This window comes from Pseudophryne corroboree, chromosome 1 (genome assembly GCF_028390025.1).
Source record: "Pseudophryne corroboree isolate aPseCor3 chromosome 1, aPseCor3.hap2, whole genome shotgun sequence".
NCBI classification, from domain to species: Eukaryota; Metazoa; Chordata; class Amphibia; order Anura; family Myobatrachidae; genus Pseudophryne; species Pseudophryne corroboree.
The window spans coordinates 300185515-300208055 of record NC_086444.1 but is presented as its reverse complement, the minus strand read 5'-3'; the positions used below and the strand labels follow the sequence as shown (position 1 = coordinate 300208055).

Sequence of the window (22541 nt, the reverse complement as noted above, 5' to 3'; positions counted from 1 at the left end):
CCCAGAACCCTTGTGCATTGATGCACTGAGACTTGGCTCGGTTTTAGGAGGTTCCTGACTAGCTCGGATAACTCCCTGGCTTTCTCCTCCGGGAGAAACACCTTTTTCTGGACTGTGTCCAGGATCATCCCTAGGAACAGAAGACACGTCGTCGGAACCAGGTGCGATTTTGGAATATTGAGAATCCAAATCGTGCTGCCGCCACACTACCTGAGATAGTGCTACACCGACCTCCAACTGTTCCCTGGATCTTACCCTTATCAGGGAATTGTCCAAGTAAGGGATAACTAAAATTCACTTCCTTCGAAGGGATATCATCATTTCGGCCATTACCTTGGTAAAGACCCGGGGTGCCGTGTACCATCCATACGGCAGCGTCTGAACTGATAGTGACAGTTCTGTACCATAAACCTGAGGTACCCTTGGTGAGAAGGGTAAATTTTGACATGAAGGTAAGCATCCTTGATGTCCCGAGACATCATGTAGTCCCCTTCTTCCAGGTTCGCAATCACTGCTCTGAGTGACTCAATCTTGAATTTGAACCTCTGTACGTAAGTGTTCAAAGATTTTAGATTTAGAATCGGTCTCACCGAGCCGTCCGGCTTCGGTACCACAACAGTGTGGAATAATACCCCGTTCCTTGCAGGAGGGGTATCTTGATTATCACCTGCTGGGAATACAGCTTGTGAATGGCTTCCAAAACTGTCTCCCTGTCAGAAGGAGACATCGGTAAAGCAGACTTTAGGAAACGGCGAGGGGGAGACGTCTCGAATTCTAATTTGTACCCCTGAGATATCACCTGAAGGATCCAGGGGTCTACTTGCGAGCGAGCCCACTGCGCGCTGAAATTCATTGAGACGGGCCCCCCACCGTGCCTGATTCTGCTTGTAAAGCCCCAGCGTATACTGAGGGCTTGGCAGAGGCGGTAGAGGGTTTCTGTTCCTGGGAACTGGCTGATTTCTGCAGCCTTTTTCCTCTCCCTCTGTTTTTAAATGCTCTATAGGCAAAAATATACTGTCCCTATCTAGGGTATCAATATTTTCAGTCAGGGAATCCGACCACGCCAACCCAGCACTGCACATCCAGGCTGAGGCGATTGCTGGTCGCAGTATAACACCAGTATGTGTGTAAATACCTTTTAGGATACCCTCCTGCTTTCTATCAGCAGGATCCTTAAGGGCGGCCATCTCAGGCGAAGGTAGAGCCCTTACAAGCGTGTGAGCGCTTTATCCACCCTAGGGGGTGTTTCCCAACGCACCCTAACCTCTGGCGGGAAAGGATATAATGCCAATAACATTTTAGAAATTATCAGTTGTTATTGGGGGAAACCCACGCATCATCACACACCTCATTTAATTTCTCAGATTCAGGAAAACTACAGGTAGTTTTTCCTCACCGAACATAATACCCCTTTTTTGGTGGTACTCGTATTATCAGAAATGTGTAAAACATTTTTCATTGCCTCAATCATGTAACGTGTGGCCCTACTGGAAGTCACATTCGTCTCTTCACCGTCGACACTGGAGTCAGTATCCGTGTCGGCGTCTATCTGCCATCTGAGGTAACGGGCGCTTTAGAGCCCCTGACGGCCTATGAGACGTCTGGACAGGCACAAGCTGAGTAGCCGGCTGTCTCATGTCAACCACTGTCTTTTATACAGAGCTGACACTGTCACGTAATTCCTTCCAACAGTTCATCCACTCAGGTGTCGACCCCCTAGGGGGTGACATCACTATTACAGGCAATCTGCTCCGTCTCCACATCATTTTTCTCCTCATACATGTCGACACAAAAGTACCGACATACAGCACACACACAGGGAATGCTCTGATAGAGGACAGGACCCCACTAGCCCTTTGGGGAGACAGAGGGAGAGTTTGCCAGCACACACCAGAGCGCTATATAAATACAGGGATAACCTTATATAAGTGTTTTTCCCCTTATAGCTGCTGTATAGTTAATACTGCGCCTAATTAGTGCCCCCCTCTCTTTTTTAACCCTTTCTGTAGTGTAGTGACTGCAGGGGAGAGCCAGGGAGCTTCCCTCCAACGGAGCTGTGAGGGAAAATGGCGCCAGTGTGCTGAGGAGATAGGCTCCGCCCCTTTTTCGCGGACTTTTCTCCTGCTTTTTTATGGATTCTGGCAGGGGTTAAATGCATCCATATAGCCCAGGAGCTATATGTGATGCATTTTTTGCCATCCAAGGTGTTTTTATTGCGTCTCAGGGCGCCCCCCCCCCCCAGCGCCCTGCACCCTCAGTGACCGAAGTGTGAAGTGTGCTGAGAGCAATGGCGCACAGCTGCAGTGCTGTGCGCTACCTTGTTGAAGACAGGACGTCTTCTGCCGCCGATTTTCCGGACCTCTTCTGCCTTCTGGCTCTGTAAGGGGGCCGGCGGCGCGGCTCTGGGACCCATCCAAGCTGGGCCTGTGATCGTCCCTCTGGAGCTAATGTCCAGTAGCCTAAGAAGCCCAATCCACTCTGCACGCAGGTGAGTTCGCTTCTTCTCCCCTTAGTCACTCGATGCAGTGAGCCTGTTGCCAGCAGGTCTCACTGAAAATAAAAAACCTAAACTAAAACTTTCACTAAGAAGCTCAGGAGAGCCCCTAGTGTGCACCCTTCTCGTTCGGGCACAGAGATCTAACTGAGGCTTGGAGGAGGGTCATAGGGGGAGGAGCCAGTGCACACCAGATAGTCCTAAAGCTTTCGTTAGATGTGCCCAGTCTCCTGCGGAGCCGCTATTCCCCATGGTCCTTACGGAGTCCCCAGCATCCACTTAGGACGTTAGAGAAAAGTAGATTTACCCGCGGTAGCTGTGGAAACCAGGTCTGCGATACCTTCACCAAATAAAACCTCACCCTTGTAAGGCAAAACTTCCATATGACTGAGTCGGCATCACCCGTCCATTGGCGGGTCCACAGGGCACGCCTAGCAGAAATCGCCATGGCGTTGGATCTCGAACCTAGCAGCCCAACGTCTCTCTGAGCGTCTCTCACATATAAGACTGCGTCTTTAATGTGACCTATGGTCAATAAAATGGTATCCCTATCTAGGGTATCAATGTCAGCTGACAAGGTATCTGTCCAAGCTGCTACAGCGCTACAAACCCAAGCAGACGCTATTGCCGGTCTGAGCAAAGCACCCGTATGTGTATAAATTGATTTTAAAGTAGTTTCCTGTCTGCGATCAGCAGGATCCTTGAGGGCTGCTGTGTCTGGAGACGGTAGCGCCACCTTCTTGGACAAGCGCGTTAAAAGCCTTGTCCACACTGGGCGATGATTCCCACCGTACACTCTCCTGTGCAGGGAAAGGATACGCCATAAGAATCCTCTTGGGAATCTGCAGTTTTTTGTCTGGAGTTTCCCAAGCTTTTTCAAATAACGCGTTCATCTCATGAGATGGGGGAAAGGTTACCTCAGGTTTCTTTTCCTTAAACATGCATACCCTCATGTCAGGGACAGAGGGCTCATCTGTGATATGCAAAACATCTTTTATTGCAATCATATAATGAATACTTTTAGACACCCTTGGGTGTAACCTCGCATCATCGTAGTCGACACTGGAGTCAGAATCCGTGTCGGTATCAGTGTCTGCTACCTGGGACAAGGGACGTTTCTGAGGGATGCAGTCAGTTTACCTCCAATCAAAATCCAGACGTTCAAAATCCCGACATCAATTGACCGATGGTCAAAATCCTGACATGAGTTTTTCATTGAAAATCGACTTGTTCATACTTTACCATCCCAGTGGACCTGGAGGGGGAATATTATAGTGTGCCGAGCGCAGCATGGCGAGCGCAGCGAGCCATGCGAGGGGACGCGGTACACTTTATATGGTGTCCATGTTGACTTATGTCGACATACACACAGAAAACCCAACAAAAACAGCATGTCGGTATTTTGACCTGTCAGCATTTTACATGTCGGTATTTTGACCTTGTCGGTATTTTAAATGTCGGTATTTTGTCCATGTCGGGATTTTGACCATCGGTCAATTGGTGTCGGGATTTTGATTGGAGGTATTTCATACCGATCCCGTTTCTGAGACCCTGAAGGGCCCTGTGACACAGTCAAAGCCATGGATTGACTCCCTGTTTTATCCATGGACTCTGCTTTGTCCAATCTCTTATGTAATAAAGCCACATTTGCATTTAAAACATTCCACATATCCAACCAATCAGGTGTCGGCGTTGCCGACGGAGACGCCACAATCGTCTGCTCCACCTCCTCAGATGAGCCTTCCGCTTCAGACATGCCGACACGTACAGACACCCCCACACACACTCAGGGATAGATATAGATATTATAATAGATAGATATAGATATTATAATAGATAGATATAGATATTATAATAGATAGAGATAGATATTATAATAGATAGAGATAGATATTATAATAGATAGAGATAGATATTCTAATAGATAGAGATAGATATTCTAATAGATAGAGATAGATATTATAATAGAGATATTATAATAGAGATATTCTAATAGATAGAGATATTCTAATAGATAGAGATATTCTAATAGATAGAGATATTCTAATAGATAGAGATATTCTAATAGATAGAGATATTCTAATAGATAGAGATATTCTAATAGATAGAGATATTCTAATAGATAGAGATATTCTAATAGATAGAGATATTCTAATAGATAGAGATATTCTAATAGATATAGATATAATAATAGATATAGATATAATAATAGATATAGATATAATAATAGATATAGATATAATATATATATATATATATATATATATATATATATATATATATATACACACAATGCAGCAGGCCCGGCACTCCACGAGGAACAAATCACTAGGTTTGGTGCCCTTACACAAAGGAAAGTACAGATGCGCAGATGTACGGCACTCACAACCATTTGTTAAGAAAAACAAGAAGCACGTTTGCTATACAACGTTTCAAACTCTATTTGAGTTTTTCTTCAGGTAAACATACAGTACATAAAACACACTCACCTTAAATCCCCTCTAAACAACATAGTGAAGTGCATTGATTGGTGGCAATTTCGAGCGTGGAAAGTCCCGCCCGCCTCACTGTCTCACACGGATGACGTCACCACGTATCAGCGCGGCGCACGCCATGCACGTTACCTGGCAACCACACGCTCCATTGTGCAAACAGAGCGGCCTGTTGCCATAACAACATCCCCAAACATGATGTAACTTTACCGGTATAGGCATCCATTAAACAAATCTAGACAAAATTAATCAACTCTAGAAAACACATCAGGAGGGTATTAAAAATATATCAAGAACTCAGATGTATTCCACTCATTGTGTGTGTTGTAAGAGTCCAGATATCATGGAATTTGTAATGTATTAAGTGGTGTGATTAAAATAAGCGATCTAATATCCACTAACAGATTACTACCACCTGAACTTATAAAAAACTGATAAATGAATTAACTTCATTAAGACCTCTTGGATGGATAACATCCATCCTATGAATCCATTCAGTTTCACGTCTAAGCAATCTAAGATTGCGATCGCCCCCTCTGCGGTCAGATGGTATATGGTCAATCATTCTGTATCTAAGACTGTTTAGCGCATGTCGCGCTTCAACAAAGTGGCGAGCCACCGGTTGCTCACTAGTTCCCTTATTCAGGGCCAAGCGGATGGAAGAGCGATGTGCTGCCATACGCTCTTTAAATTTACATTGGGTTTTCCCAATGTATGAGAGACCACACGGGCAAAGAAGCTGATAAATAACATGCGTGCTTTCGCAAGTAAGGTGATGCCTGATTTTATATTTAGTACCAAGATGAGGGTGGCAAAACGTGTCACCTACCAGCAAAAAATTGCAAGTAGTGCATGGGCATTTAAAACAGCCTTTACGTATTGTGGACAAAAAATGTTGTTTAGTATTAGCAGAAGTTGTAGAAATATCTGGTTTGACTAATAAATCCCTCAAGTTTTTAGCACGGGAGTAGCAAGATCTAATTGTGCTATCTTTTAAACCGATTTCACTATCAGAGGAGATAACCGGCCATAATTTTCTGGACACAGAACTAACAATTGGAGAGGCTGTATTAATTAATTAATTCATTTATCAGTTTTTTATAAGTTCAGGTGGTAGTAATCTGTTAGTGGATATTAGATCGCTTATGTTAATCACACCACTTAATACATTACAAATTCCATGATATCTGGACTCTTACAACACACACAATGAGTGGAATACATCTGAGTTCTTGATATATTTTTAATACCCTCCTGATGTGTTTTCTAGAGTTGATTAATTTTGTCTAGATTTGTTTAATGGATGCCTATACCGGTAAAGTTACATCATGTTTGGGGATGTTGTTATGGCAACAGGCCGCTCTGTTTGCACAATGGAGCGTGTGGTTGCCAGGTAACGTGCATGGCGTGCGCCGCGCTGATACGTGGTGACGTCATCCGTGTGAGACAGTGAGGCGGGCGGGACTTTCCACGCTCGAAATTGCCACCAATCAATGCACTTCACTATGTTGTTTAGAGGGGATTTAAGGTGAGTGTGTTTTATGTACTGTATGTTTACCTGAAGAAAAACTCAAATAGAGTTTGAAACGTTGTATAGCAAACGTGCTTCTTGTTTTTCTTAACAAATGGTTGTGAGTGCCGTACATCTGCGCATCTGTACTTTCCTTTGTGTAAGGGCACCAAACCTAGTGATTTGTTCCTCGTGGAGTGCCGGGCCTGCTGATTTGTATATGGATCACAGTGATACTGGATCGGACCAGGGCACCTGAGTCGTGTTTGCTCCGGGTTAAACAACATATTGTCTTGCTGACCAGTCTGCAAATTCAAGTGGAAGTGGTATGTGTACTGGTTCAGTACGGTTTTTTTACTGTTTTTTTCACTTGCACTTAGATGTTTATTTTTACATCAAGTTTGTTGTAAGCACTTGCACTTTTAACGATTGTGGTAAATCTCCTGATCACATCGAGTTTGCACAATGGCAGAATTACCTGATAACATCAATGAACATTTTAACCCATTGTTGGTACCACTTCATGATATGTTCAGTTACTCAGAATCTGAATCTGAAACTATTTTACATCAGGAACATATGAGTGACCAGGTAGAAGGTTTACCAAATGATATTATCTTCCGTGATTTATTATCTTTAAAAAAGAAATTAATTGATTTCCATCTTCATGGAGTGTCTTTGAGCGACTACTATCGTGCAAAACAAATACCCAGAGGGTTTAGGGTTCGAAATTGCCCGACAATTGGTCGATATGATCCGGCTTTTTGTAAAAAATGGATCAATATACTCAATAAATGCTCATTCGATCTCATGCTATTGGTGATTGAACAGTCCAAAAAGGAGGAGATCGTTATTACCACCAAAATTGCTGCATTTGAAACAGTACATCTTGCATGCCTCCAGACAGATGCAGATACTGATTGGTTAAGCAAATTGAATAACCAATTGACCATTTATAAAAAAGGACATTCTGAAATTCAAACGTGAGAAACTGCGCAAAGTCGAGCTTGATTACGAGCAACATCAAGTTTATCGATGGTTGACGGGCCACAGGGAGTCTAAAACCTTTGATCACAAAAAAACGTTTTTTAGAAGAAATCGTTCACAGAAAAACAGTCGATACAGAATCCTCACAAGAAGGAAGTAGTGCAACAAGTGACAGTGAGAGGCCAAATGCTGCACGCAGAAATAAGGTGTTTATCCCTTTAGCGGCAGAGACGCGAAACCGCGTCAGGCAAGATCAAGAAGGTTTAACCGAAGAGGGGGGCAAAACCGGAGACAAAAATGTTTCCAAAAAACCTCCATTACAGAAGAAAACCAAATAATCTTCAATTTGTCCTCCCATACATTGAGTGCAAGTGAGACCAGTTTGTTGTCAAAAGGACTCTCTTTTATCCCAAGTTCACATTTCAGTGATTTCCAATGGCAGATTGAAAAGTTTTGTCTACACAGGCAATTGAAAATTAAAGAATTTTTTTCAAAATCTACGACTGAAGCCAGTAACACGACAACAATTAACATACCACTTCAGCTTAAGAAGGTTCAAGAAAAATCGTCATTTGATCCACCCTCAACTAACGCTTCAATTAAAACGTTCATGCGTATGTTAGAAGCTGAGACACAAGCGAGTATTAAGAAGCTACCACGGCAACATCTCAACATGACCATGTTGGAAAAAGAGGCAATCAAGAGCTTGTCGCAAAACGAACAGTTGGTAATCCGTCCTGCGGATAAGGGCGGTGGTATTGTGTTGCAAGACCTGAGCAATTACCGCAATGAAATATTGCGACAATTGAGTGATACCACTGTATATCAACTTCTTCATAAGGATCCAACGATAGAGGTCAGGAAGAAATTACGGGATGTGTTGCTTACCGCCTTGGATGCTGATATCATTGACGATAAGATTTTGTCCATTTTGCTGCCTAAACATCCGATCATGCCTGTGTTATATACACTACCCAAGGTGCATAAGGGTATTTTTCCGCCTCCCGGACGCCCTATTGTTTCGGCCCGTGGGTCCCTTCTACAACCAACCTCTATTTTTCTGGACTCTATATTGCAACCTCTAGTGCAACAACACAAAAACTTTCTTTTGGACACAACAGCTTTACTTAATAAATTGTTGGCTCTGGAGACTTTACCTGCAGAGGCGTGGCTTATTACAGCCGATGTCTCCAGTTTATACACTATCATCCCCCATGATGAAGGGATGAGATCTGTTAGGGAGTTACTGGTACTACAGGGTGGTGTGGATACCTCCCATGTTGAGATTTTACTTAACATGTTGGAAGTTGTTTTGAAATGTAACTTTTTTCTGTTTGACAGCAAAATTTATCTACAGTCAATGGGCTGTGCTATGGGGTCCTCTGTGGCCCCTAGCTATGCTAATGCATTTATGTTTGATGTCGAACAGAAATTATTTTTTGATCAGCCTGATGTCTTGTCTAAAATTATGTTTTATACCAGATTTATTGACGATTTATTTTTGATTTGGATTGGCTCACAAGATAGTTTTCATGTATTGATGGAGGAGCATAATAGTTCTCCATCACCAGTTAAATTCACTTTTGTTATGAGCCAGCATGAGATTTCATTTCTTGATGTTAAAATTGTCAATGAGAATGGGGTTCTTTCCACTACATTATTTACTAAAGATACTGATAGAAATACGGTTTTGCACTATCAGAGCTGTCATCCAGTACATGTTAAAAAAAGTTTACCATTCTCCCAGATGCTCCGCATTAGAAGAATTAACAACAGTGATACAGCCGCGTCTGTGCAAATTGATGCGCTGATTGACAAATTTCTACAGAGGGGATACTTTTTACGTGATCTATTGAGTGCCAAGGAAAAAGCCATGTCCCTAAGCCGGGCATCATTATTACAGAAACAGGCCCCTAAAATTAAGAATACCACCTTTAATTGGGTTAACCGTTTTAATACAGCCTCTCCAATTGTTAGTTCTGTGTCCAGAAAATTATGTCCGGTTATCTCCTCTGATAGTGAAATCGGTTTAAAAGATAGCACAATTAGATCTTGCTACTCCCGTGCTAAAAACTTGAGGGATTTATTAGTCAAACCAGATATTTCTACAACTTCTGCTAATACTAAACAACATTTTTTGTCCACAATACGTAAAGGCTGTTTTAAATGCCCATGCACTACTTGCAATTTTTTGCTGGTAGGTGACACGTTTTGCCACCCTCATCTTGGTACTAAATATAAAATCAGGCATCACCTTACTTGCGAAAGCACGCATGTTATTTATCAGCTTCTTTGCCCGTGTGGTCTCTCATACATTGGGAAAACCCAATGTAAATTTAAAGAGCGTATGGCAGCACATCGCTCTTCCATCCGCTTGGCCCTGAATAAGGGAACTAGTGAGCAACCGGTGGCTCGCCACTTTGTTGAAGCGCGACATGCGCTAAACAGTCTTAGATACAGAATGATTGACCATATACCATCTGACCGCAGAGGGGGCGATCGCAATCTTAGATTGCTTAGACGTGAAACTGAATGGATTCATAGGATGGATGTTATCCATCCAAGAGGTCTTAATGAAGTTAATTCATTTATCAGTTTTTTATAAGTTCAGGTGGTAGTAATCTGTTAGTGGATATTAGATCGCTTATGTTAATCACACCACTTAATACATTACAAATTCCATGATATCTGGACTCTTACAACACACACAATGAGTGGAATACATCTGAGTTCTTGATATATTTTTAATACCCTCCTGATGTGTTTTCTAGAGTTGATTAATTTTGTCTAGATTTGTTTAATGGATGCCTATACCGGTAAAGTTACATCATGTTTGGGGATGTTATGGCAACAGGCCGCTCTGTTTGCACAATGGAGCGTGTGGTTGCCAGGTAACGTGCATGGCGTGCGCCGCGCTGATACGTGGTGACGTCATCCGTGTGAGACAGTGAGGCGGGCGGGACTTTCCACGCTCGAAATTGCCACCAATCAATGCACTTCACTATGTTGTTTAGAGGGGATTTAAGGTGAGTGTGTTTTATGTACTGTATGTTTACCTGAAGAAAAACTCAAATAGAGTTTGAAACGTTGTATAGCAAACGTGCTTCTTGTTTTTCTTAACAAATGGTTGTGAGTGCCGTACATCTGCGCATCTATATATATATATATATATATATATATATATATATTATAATAAGAATTTACTTACCGATAATTCTATTTCTCGTAGTCCGTAGTGGATGCTAGGGACTCCGTAAGGACCATGGGGAATAGCGGCTCCGCAGGAGACTGGGCACAAAAGTAAAGCTTTAGAACTACCTGGTGTGCACTGGCTCCTCCCCCTATGAACCTCCTCCAAGCCTCAGTTAGGATACTGTGCCCGGACGAGCGTACACAATAAGGAAGGATTTTGAATCCCGGGTAAGACTCATACCAGCCACACCAATCACACCATATAACTTGTGATCTAAACCCAGTTAACAGCATGATAACAGAGGAGCCTCTAGAACAGATGGCTCACTACAGCAATAACCCGATTTTTTGGTAACAATAACTATGTACCAGTATTGCAGACAATCCGCACTTGGGATGGGCGCCCAGCATCCACTACGGACTACGAGAAATAGAATTATCGGTAAGTAAATTCTTATTTTCTCTGACGTCCTAGTGGATGCTGGGGACTCCGTAAGGACCATGGGGATTATACCAAAGCTCCCAAACGGGCGGGAGAGTGCGGATGACTCTGCAGCACCAAATGAGAGAACTCCAGGTCCTCCTCAGCCAGGGTATCAAATTTGTAGAATTTTACAAACGTATTTGCTCCTGACCAAGTAGCTGCTCGGCAAAGTTGTAAAGCCGAGACCCCTCGGGCAGCCGCCCAAGATGAGCCCACCTTCCTTGTGGAATGGGCTTTTACAGATTTTGGCTGTGGCAGGCCTGCCACAGAATGTGCAAGCTGAATTGTACTACAAATCCAACGAGCAATAGTCTGCTTAGAAGCAGGAGCACCCAGCTAGTTGGGTGCATACAGAATAAACAACGAGTCAGATTTTCTGACTCCAGCCGTCCTGGAAACCTATATTCCCAGGGCCCTGACAACGTCTAGCAACTTGGAGTCCTCCAAGTCCCTAGTAGCCGCAGGCACCACAATAGGTTGATTCAGGTGAAACGCTGAAAACCACCTTAGGGAGAAACTGAGGACAAGTCCTCAATTCCGCCCTGTCCGAATGGAAAATCAGATGAGGGCTTTTACAGGATAAAGCCGCCAATTCTGACACGCACCTGGCCCAGGCCAGGGCCAACAGCATGACCACTTTCCATGTGAAATATTTTAACTCCACATATTTAAGTGGTTCAAACCAATGTGACTTTTGGAACCCAAAAACTACATTTAGATCCCAAGGTGCCACTGGAGGCACAAAAGGAGGCTGTATATACAGTACCCCTTTCACAAACGTCTGAACTTCAGGGACTGAAGCTATTTCTTTTTGGAAGAAAATTGACAGGGCTGAAATTTGAACCTTAATGGACCCCAATTTCAGGCCCATAGACACTCCTGTTTGCAGGAAATGCAGGAATCGACCTAGTTGAAAATTCCTCCGTCGGGGCCTTACTGGCCTCGCACCATGCAACATATTTTCGCCAAATGCGGTGATAATGTTTTGCGGTTATATCTTTCCTGGCTTTGATCAGGATAGGAATGACTTCATCCGGAATGCCTTTTTCCTTCAGGATCCGGCGTTCAACCGCCATGCCGTCAAACGCAGCCGCGGTAAGTCTTGGAACAGACAGGGTCCTTGCTGGAGCAGGTCCCTTCTTAGAGGTAGAGGCCACAGATCCTCCGTGAGCATCTCTTGAAGTTCCGGTTACCAAGTCCTTCTTGGCCAATCCGGAGCCACGAATATAGTGCTTACTCCTCTCCATCTTATAATTCTCAATACCTTGGGTATGAGAGGCAGAGGAGGGAACACATACACTGACTGGTACACCCACTGTGTTACCAGAGCGTCTTCTGCTGAGGAAGTCTGCTTCCCAGTTGTCCACTCCCGGAATGAATACTGCTGACAGTGCTATCACATGATTTTCCGCCCAGCGAAGAATCCTTGCAGCTTCTGCCTTGCCCTCCTGCTTCTTGTGTCACCCTGTCTGTTTACGTGGGTGACTGCCGTGATGTTGTCCGAATGGATCAACTCCGGGTGACCTTGAAGCAGAGGTCTTGCTGAGCTTAGAGCATTGTAAATGGCCCTTAGCTTCAGGATATTTATGTGAAGTGATGTCTCCAGGCTTGACCATAAGCTCTGGAAATTCCTTCCGTGTGACTGCTCCCCAGCCTTGCAGGCTGTCATCCGTGGTCACCAGGACCCAGTCCTGAATGTCGAATCTGCGGCCCTCTAGAAGATGAGCACTCTGCAACCACCACAGGAGAGACACCCTTGTTCTTGGTGACAGGGTTATCCGCTGATGCATCTGAAGATGCGACCCGGACCATTTGTCCAGCAGGTCCCACTGGAAAGTTCTTGCGTGGAATCTGCCGAATGGGATTGCTTCGTAGGAAGCCACCATTTTTCCCAGTACCCTTTCATTGATGTACTGAGACTTGGCTCGGTTATAGGAGGTTCCCGACTAGCTCGGATAACTCCCTGACTTTCTCCTCCGGGAGAAACACCTTTTTCTGGACTGTGTCCAGGATCATCCCTAGGAACAGAAGACGAGTCGTCGGAATCAGCTGCGATTTTGGAATATTGAGAATCCAATCGTGCTGCCGCAACACTACCTGAGATAGTGCTACACCGACCTCCAACTGTTCCCTGGATCTTACCCTTATCAGGGAATCGTCCAAGTAAGGGATAACTAAAATTCCCTTCCTTCGAAAGAGTATCATCATTTCGGCCATTACCTTGGTAAAGACCCGGGGTGCCGTGGACCATCCATACGGCAGCGTCTGAAACTGATAGTGACAGTTCTGTACCACAAACCTGAGGTACCCTTGGTGAGAAAGGTAAATTGGGACATGAAGGTAAGCATCCTTTATGTCCCGAGACATCATGTAGTCCCCTTCTTCCAGGTTCGCAATCACTGCTCTGAGTGACTCAATCTTGAATTTGAACCTCCGTATGTAAGTGTTCAAAGATTTTAGATTTAGAATCGGTCTCACCGAGCCGTCCGGCTTCGGTACCACAACAGTGTGGAATAATACCCCGTTCCCTGTTGCAGGAGGGGTACCTTGATTATCACCTGCTGGGAATACAGCTTGTGAATGGCTTCCAAAACTGCCTCCCTGTCAGAGGGAGACATCGGTAAAGACGACTTTAGGAAACGGCGAGGGGGAGACGTCTCGAATTCCAATTTGTACCCCTGAGATATCACCTAAAGGATCCAGGGGTCTAATTGCGAGTGAGCCCACTGCGCGCTGAAATTCATTGAGACGGGCCCCCACCGTGCCCGATTCTGCTTGTAAAGCCCCAGCGTCATACTGAGGGCTTGGCAGAGGCGGGAGAGGGCTTCTGTTCCTGGGAACTGGCTGATTTCTGCAGCCTTTTTCCTCTTCCTCTGTCACGGGGCAGAAATGAGGAACCTTTTGCCCGCTTGCCCACGAAAGGACTGCGCCTGATAATACGGCGTCTTCTTATGTTGAGAGGCGACCTGGGGTACAAACGTTGATTTCCCAGCTGTTGCCGTGGCCACCAGGTCTGAAAGACCGACCCCAAATAACTCCTCCCCTTAATAAGGCAATACTTCCAAATGCCGTTTGGAATCCGCATCACCTGACCACTGTCGTGTCCATAACCCTCTACTGGCAGAAATGGACAACGCGCTTAGACTTGATGCCAGTCGGCAAATATTCCGCTGTGCATCACGCATATATAGAAATGCATCTTTTAAATGCTCTATAGGCAATAATATACTGTCCCTATCTAGGGTATCAATATTTTCAGTCAGGGAATCCGACCACGCCAACCCAGCACTGCACATCCAGGCTGAGGCGATTGCTGGTCGCAGTATAACACCAGTATGTGTGTATATACTTTTTAGAGTATTTTCCAGCCTCCTATCAGCTGGATCCTTGAGGGCGGCCGTATCAGGAGACGGTAACGCCACTTGTTTTGGATAAACGTGTGAGCGCCTTGTCCACCCTAGGGGGTGTTTCCCAGCGCGCCCTAACCTCTGGCGGGAAAGGGTATAACGCCAATAACTTCTTTGAAATTAGCAGTTTTTTATCAGGGGTAACCCACGCTTCATCACACACGTCATTCAATTCCTCTGATTCAGGAAAAACTAAGAATTTACTTACCGATAATTCTATTTCTCGGAGTCCGTAGTGGATGCTGGGGTTCCTGAAAGGACCATGGGGGGGGGTAGCGGCTCCGCAGGAGACAGGGCACAAAAGTAAAGCTTTTACAGGTCAGGTGGTGTGTACTGGCTCCTCCCCCTATGACCCTCCTCCAGACTCCAGTTAGGTACTGTGCCCGGACGAGCGTACACAATAAGGGAGGATTTTGAATCCCGGGTAAGACTCATACCAGCCACACCAATCACACCGTACAACTTGTGATCTAAACCCAGTTAACAGTATGATAACAGAGGAGCCTCTGAAAGATGGCTTCCTAAACAATAACCCGAATTAGTTAACAATAACTATGTACAAGTATTGCAGATAATCCGCACTTGGGATGGGCGCCCAGCATCCACTACGGACTCCGAGAAATAGAATTATCGGTAAGTAAATTCTTATTTTCTCTATCGTCCTAAGTGGATGCTGGGGTTCCTGAAAGGACCATGGGGATTATACCAAAGCTCCCAAACGGGCGGGAGAGTGCGGATGACTCTGCAGCACCGAATGAGAGAACTCCAGGTCCTCCTTTGCCAGGGTATCAAATTTGTAAAAATTTACAAACGTGTTCTCCCCTGACCACGTAGCTGCTCGGCAGAGTTGTAATGCCGAGACCCCTCGGGCAGCCGCCCAAGATGAGCCCACCTTCCTTGCGGAATGGGCCTTAACAGATTTAGGCTGTGGCAGGCCTGCCACAGAATGTACAAGTTGAATTTTGTTACAAATCCAACGAGCAATCGACTGCTTAGAAGCAGGTGCACCCAACTTGTTGGGTGCATACAGTATAAACAGCGAGTCAGATTTTCTGACTCCAGCCGTCCTTTAAATGTATATTTTTAAGGCTCTGACAACGTCCAACAACTTGGAGTCCTTCAAGTCGTCTGTAGCCGCAGGCACTACAAGAGGCTGGTTCAGGTGAAACGCTGATACCACCTTAGGGAGAAAATGCGGACGCGTCCGCAGCTCTGCCCTATGTCGAATGGAAAATTAAATAAGGGCTTTTATAAGACAAAGCCGCCAGTTCAGATACTCTCCCGGCCGAAGCCAGGGCCAGTAACATAGTCACTTTCCATGTGAGATATTTCAAATCCACATTCTTTAGTGGTTCAAACCAATTGGATTTGAGGAAATCTAAAACTACATTTAGATCCCACGGTGCCACCTTAGGCACCACAGGAGGCTGTATATGCAGTACTCCTTTGATAAAAATCTGGACCTCAGGGACTGAGGCCAATTCTTTTTGGAAGAATATTGATAGGGCCGAAATTTGAACCTTAATAGATCCCAATTTGAGACCCATAGACAATCCTGATTGCAGGAAATGTAGGAAAACGACCCAGTTGAAATTCCTCCATCGGAGCACTCCGCTGCTCGCACCACGCAACATATTTTCGCCAAATACGGCGATAATGCTTCGCGGTGACTTCCTTCCTTGCCTTTATCAAGGTAGGAATGACTTCTTCTGGAATGCCTTTTCCTTTTAGGATCTGGCATTCAAACGCCATGCCGTCAAACGCAGCCGCGGTAAGTCTTGAAAAAGACAAGGACCCTGCTGAAGCAGGTCCCTTCTCAGAAGTAGAGGCCACGGATCGTCCGTGACCATCTCTTGAAGTTCCGGGTACCAAGTCCTTCTTGGCCAATCCGGAGCCACTAGTCTTACTCCTCTTTGCCGTATAATCCTCAAAACCTTTGGTATGAGAGGCAGAGGAGGAAACACCTATACCGACTGGTACACCCAATGTGTTACCAGCGCGTCCACAGCTATTGCCTGCGGATCTCTTGACCTGGCGCAATACCTGTCCAGTGTCTTGTTGAGGCGAGACGCCATCATGTCCACCATTGGTTTTACCCAACGGTTTAATAGCATGTGGAAAACTTCTGGATGAAGTCCCCACTCTCCCGGGTGAAGGTCGTGTCTGCTGAGGAAGTCTGCTTCCCAGTTGTCCACGCCCGGGATGAATACTGCTGACAGTGCTATCACGTGATTCTCCGCCCAGCGAAGGATCCTGGCAGCTTCTGCCATTGCCCTCCTGCTTCTTGTGCCGCCCTGTCTGTTTACATGGGCGACTGCCGTGATGTTGTCCGACTGGATCAACACCGGTCTTCCTTGAAGCAGAGGTTTCGCCTGGCTTAGAGCATTGTAGATTGCTCTTAGTTCCAGAATGCTTATGTGAAGAGACTTTTTCAGGCTCGACCACACTCCCTGGAAATTTCTTCCCTGTGTGACTGCTCCCCAGCCTCTCAGGCTGGCATCCGTGGTCACCAGGATCCAATCCTGCATGCCGAATCTGCGGCCCTCCAATAGATGAGCCTCCTGCAACCACCACAGAAGGGATACCCTTGTCCTCGGCGACAGGGTTATCCGCAGGTGCATCTGAAGATGCGACCCTGACCATTTGTCCAACAGATCCCTTTGCATGGAATCTGCCGAAAGGGATTGCTTCGTAAGAAGCTACCATTTTTTCCCAGGACTCTTGTGCATTGATGTACAGACACCTTTCCTGGTTTTAGGAGGTTCCTGACCAGGTCAGATAACTCCTTGGCTTTTTCTTCGGGAAGAAAAACCTTTTTCTGAACTGTGTCCAGAATCATCCCCAGGAACAGCAGACGAGTTGTCGGCATTAATTGGGATTTTGGAATATTCAGAATCCATCCGTGCTGCTTTAGCACCTCTTGAGATAGTGCTAAACCCATCTCTAGCTGTTCTCTGGACCTTGCCCTTATTAGGAGATCGTCCAAGTATGGGATAATTAATACGCCTTTTCTTCGAAGAAGAAATATTATCTCGGCCATTACCTTTGTAAAGACCCGAGATGCCGTGGACAAACCAAACGGCAGCGTCTGAAACTGATAGTGACAGTTTTGTACAACGAACCTGAGGTACCCCTGGTGTGAGGGGTAATTGGAACGTGGAGATACGCATCCTTGATGTCCAAGGATACCATAAAGTCCCCTTCTTCCAGGTTCGCTATCACTGCTCTGAGTGACTCCATCTTGAACTTGAACTTCTTTATGTACAGGTTCAAGGACTTCAGATTTAGAATAGGCCTTACCGAGCCATCCGGCTTCGGTACCACAAAAAGAGTGGAATAATACCCCTTCCCTTGTTGTAGAAGAGGTACCTTGACTATCACCTGCTGAGAATACAGCTTGTGAATGGCTTCCAAAACCGTCTCCCTTTCTGAGGGGGACGTTGGTAAAGCAGACTTCAGGAAACGGCGAGGTGGCTCTGTCTCTAATTTCAACCTGTACCCCTGAGATATTATCTGCAGGATCCAGGGATTTACCTGCGAGTGAGCCCACTGCGCGCTGTAATTCTTGAGACGACCGCCTACCGCCCCCGAGTCCGCTTGCGAAGCCCCAGCGTCATGCTGAGGCTTTTGTAGAAGCCGGGGAGGGCTTCTGTTCCTGGGAAGGAGCTGCCTGTTGCTGTCTCTTCCCTCGTCCTCTGCCTCGTGGCAGATATGAATAGCCCTTTGCTCTCTTATTTTTAAAGGAACGAAAGGGCTGCGGTTGAAAGGTCGGTGCCTTTTTCTGTTGGGGAGTGACTTGAGGTAGAAAGGTGGATTTCCCGGCCGTAGCCGTGGCCACCAAATCCGATAGACCGACCCCAAATAACTCCTCTACGCATCGCCTGTCCACTGTCGTGTCCATAAAGCTCTTCTGGCCGAAATGGACATAGCACTTACCCGTGATGCCAGTGTGCAGATATCTCTCTGTGCATCACGCATATAAAGAAATGCATCCTTTATTTGTTCTAACGACAGTAAAATATTGTCCCTGTCCAGGGTATCAATATTTTCGATCAGGGACTCTGACCAAACTACCCCAGCACTGCACATCCAGGCAGTCGCAATATCTGGTCGTAGTATAACACCTGCATGTGTGTATATACCTTTTTGGATATTTTCCATCCTCATATCTGATGGATCTTTAAGTGCGGCCGTCTCAGGAGAGGGTAACGCCACTTGTTTTGATAAGCGTGTTAGCGCTTTGTCCACCCTAGGAGGTGTTTCCCAGCGCTCCCTAACCTCTGGCGGGAAAGGGTATAAAGCCAATAACTTCTTTGAAATTAGCAGTTTTTTTATCGGGGCACCCCACGCTTCATCACACACGTCATTTAATTCTTCTGATTCGGTAAAAACTACTGGTAGTTTTTTCACACCCCACATAATACCCTGTTTAGTGGTACCTGTAGTATCAGCTAAATGTAACATCTCCTTTATTGCCAAAATCATATAACGTGTGGCCCTACTGGAAAATACGGTTAATTCGTCACCTTCACCACCGGAATCAGTGCCTGTGTCTGGGTCTGTGTCGACCGACTGAGGCAAGGGGCGTTTTACAGCCCCTGACGGTATTTGAGGCGCCTGGACAGGCACTAATTGAGTGTCCGGCCGCCTCATGTCGGCAAACGACTGCTTAAGCGAGTTGACGCTATCCCGTAATTCCACAAATAAAGGCATCCATTCTGGTGTCGACCCCCTAGGAGGTGACATCCTCATATTTGGCAATTGCTCCGCCTCCACACCAATAACGTCCTCATACATGTCGACACACACGTACCGACACACAGCAGACACACAGGGAATGCTCTATACGAAGACAGGACCCACTAGCCCTTTGGGGAGACAGAGGGAGAGTCTGCCAGCACACACCAAAAAGCGCTATATATGACAGGGATAGCCTTATGATTAAGTGCTCCCTTATAGCTGCTTTTATATTAATATATTGCCATTTATTTTGCCCCCCCTCTCTGTTATACCCTGTTTCTGTAGTGCAGTGCAGGGGAGAGACCTGGGAGCCTTCCTGACCAGCGGAGCTGTGACAGAAAATGGCGCCGTGTGCTGAGGAGATAGGCCCCGCCCCTTTTTCGGCGGGCTCGTCTCCCGCTATTTAGTACATTTAGGCAGGGGTAAATATCTCCATATAGCCTCTGGGGCTATATGTGAGGTATTTTTAGCCTTTTTAAAGGTTTTCATTTGCCTCCCAGGGCGCCCCCCCCCAGCGCCCTGCACCCTCAGTGACTGCCGTGTGAAGTGTGCTGAGAGGAAAATGGCGCACAGCTGCAGTGCTGTGCGCTACCTTAAGAAGACTGCAGGAGTCTTCAGCCGCCGATTCTGGACCTCTTCTTGCTTCAGCATCTGTGAGGGGGCCGGCGGCGTGGCTCCGGTGACCATCCAGGCTGTACCTGTGATCGTCCCTCTGGAGCTTCATGTCCAGTAGCCAAGAAGCCAATCCATCCTGCACGCAGGTGAGTTCACTTCTTCTCCCCTCTGTCCCTCGTTGCAGTGATCCTGTTGCCAGCAGGAATCACTGTAAAATAAAAAACCTAAGCTAAACTCTCTAAGCAGCTCTTTATGAGAGCCACCTAGAATTGCACCCTTCTCGGCCGGGCACAAAAATCTAACTGGAGTCTGGAGGAGGGTCATAGGGGGAGGAGCCAGTACACACCACCTGACCTGTAAAAGCTTTACTTTTGTGCCCTGTCTCCTGCGGAGCCGCTACCCCCCCCCATGGTCCTTTCAGGAACCCCAGCATCCACTTAGGACGATAGAGAAACTACAGGTAGTTTTTTCAGACCCCACATAATACCCCTTTTTGTGGTACTTGCAGTATCAGATATGCAAAGCCTCCTTCATTGCCGTGATCATATAACGTGTGGCCCTACTGAAAAATACGTTCGTTTCTTCACCGTCGACACTAGATTCGGTGTCCGTGTCTGGGTCTGTGTCGACCGACTGAGGCAAAGGGCGTTTTACAGCCCCTGACGGTGTATGAGACGCCTGTACAGGTACTAACTGGTTTGCCGGTCGTCTCATGTCGTCAACCGACTTTTGCAGCGTGTTATCACGTAATTCCATAAACAAAGCCATCCATTCCGGTGTCGACTCCCTAGGGGGTGACATCACCATTACCGGCAATTGCTCCGCCTCCACACCAACATCGTCCTCATACATGTCGACACACACGTACCGACACACAGACACACAGGGAATGCTCTGATAGAAGACAGGACCCCACTAGCCCTTTGGGGAGACAGAGGGAGAGTTTGCCAGCACACACCAAAGCGCTATAATTATATAGGAACAACCTTATATAAGTGTTGTTTCCTTATAGCTGCTTAAATATATATAATATCGCCAAAAAATGCCCCCCCTCTCTGTTTTTTACCCTGTTTCTGTAGTGCAGTGCAGGGGAGAGCCTGGGAGCCTTCCTAGCAGCGGAGCTGTGTAGGAAAATGGCGCTGTGTGCTGAGATAGGCCCCGCCCCCTATTCCGGCGGGCTCTTCTCCCGGTTTTTCTGAGACCTGGCAGGGGTGAAATACATCCATATAGCCTCATGGACTATATGTGATGTATTCTTTTTAGCCAGAAAGGTATTAACATTGCTGCCCAGGGCGCTCCCCCCAGCGCCCTGCACCCTCAGTGACTGCCGGTGTGAAGTGTGCCTGAGCGCAATGGCGCACAGCTGCAGTGCTGTGCGCTACCTCATGAAGACTGAAAAGCCTTCAGCCGCCGGTTTCTGGACCTCTTCTTACTTCGGCATCTGCAAGGGGGTCGGCGGCGCGGCTCCGGTGACCCATCCAGGCTGTACCTGTGATCGTCCCTCTGGAGCTAGTGTCCAGTAGCCTAAGAAGCAAATCCATCCTGCACGCAGGTGAGTTCACTTCTTCTCCCCTAGGTCCCTCGTTGCAGTGAGCCTGTTGCCAGCAGGACTCACTGAAAATAATAAAACTATCAAAACTTTTACTCTAAGCAGCTCTTTATGAGAGCCACCTAGATTGCACCCTGCTCGGACGGGCACAAAAACCTAACTGAGGCTTGGAGGAGGGTCATAGGGGGAGGAGCCAGTACACACCACCTAGTGGTCAAACTTTTAAATTTTGTGCCCCGTCTCCTGCGGAGCCGCTATTCCCCATGGTCCTGACGGAGTCCCCAGCATCCACTAGGACGTCAGAGAAATATATTATATATATATATATATATATATATATATATATATATATATATATATATATACACATACACACACATACATATATACATATACACACATACATATATACATATACACATACATACAGTCCCCCACTAAGGCCCTTTGGGGCGGCGGGGGGGGAAGAGAGAGAGAACACTCCCAGCGCCACCTGACACTGGAATTAAGTCCCAGCCAGTACAATGTGTGTGTGATATATAAATATACATACTCACTGCGCCAATTGAATGTGCCCCCCCTCCCCCCTCTTCTTTGCCCTCTGTAACAGTGTTCAGCAGGGGAGAGTCCGGGGAGCCAGCTTCTCTGCAGTGTGCTGTGGAGAAAACGGCGCTGGTTAGTGCTGGAGGATCAAGCTCCACCTCCTCAGCGGCGGGCTTCAGTCCCGCTCAAATTATTTATACTGGCGGGGGTTTATTAATATACTGCCTCCGCAGTATCTACTCTAAATGCCAGTGTCCCTTGAGGCTTATATTGCTGCCCAGGGCACCCCCCCCCCCCCCCTGCACTCTTACAGTGCCTGCTGTGTATGTGTGGGAGCAATGGCGCGCAGGGTTACCGCTGCGTGTTACCTCAGTGAAGATCTGAAGTCTTCTGCGCCTTTGAAGTCTTCTTTCTTCTTAATACTCACCCGGCTTCTATCTTCCGACTCTGTGAGGAGGAAGGAGGCGCGGCTCCGGGACGAACGGCGAGGGTGAGACCTGCGTTCCGACCCTCTGGAGCTAATGGTGT

General features: G+C 46.4%; 1 protein-coding gene across 1 annotated transcript in view; it reads right to left on the bottom strand.

Annotated features, from left to right (window-relative positions):
- The window catches only part of PPP1CC (protein phosphatase 1 catalytic subunit gamma), a 102432-nt gene that overhangs the window by 16022 nt on the left and 63869 nt on the right, over window positions 1-22541 (bottom strand). The window lies entirely within an intron of this gene.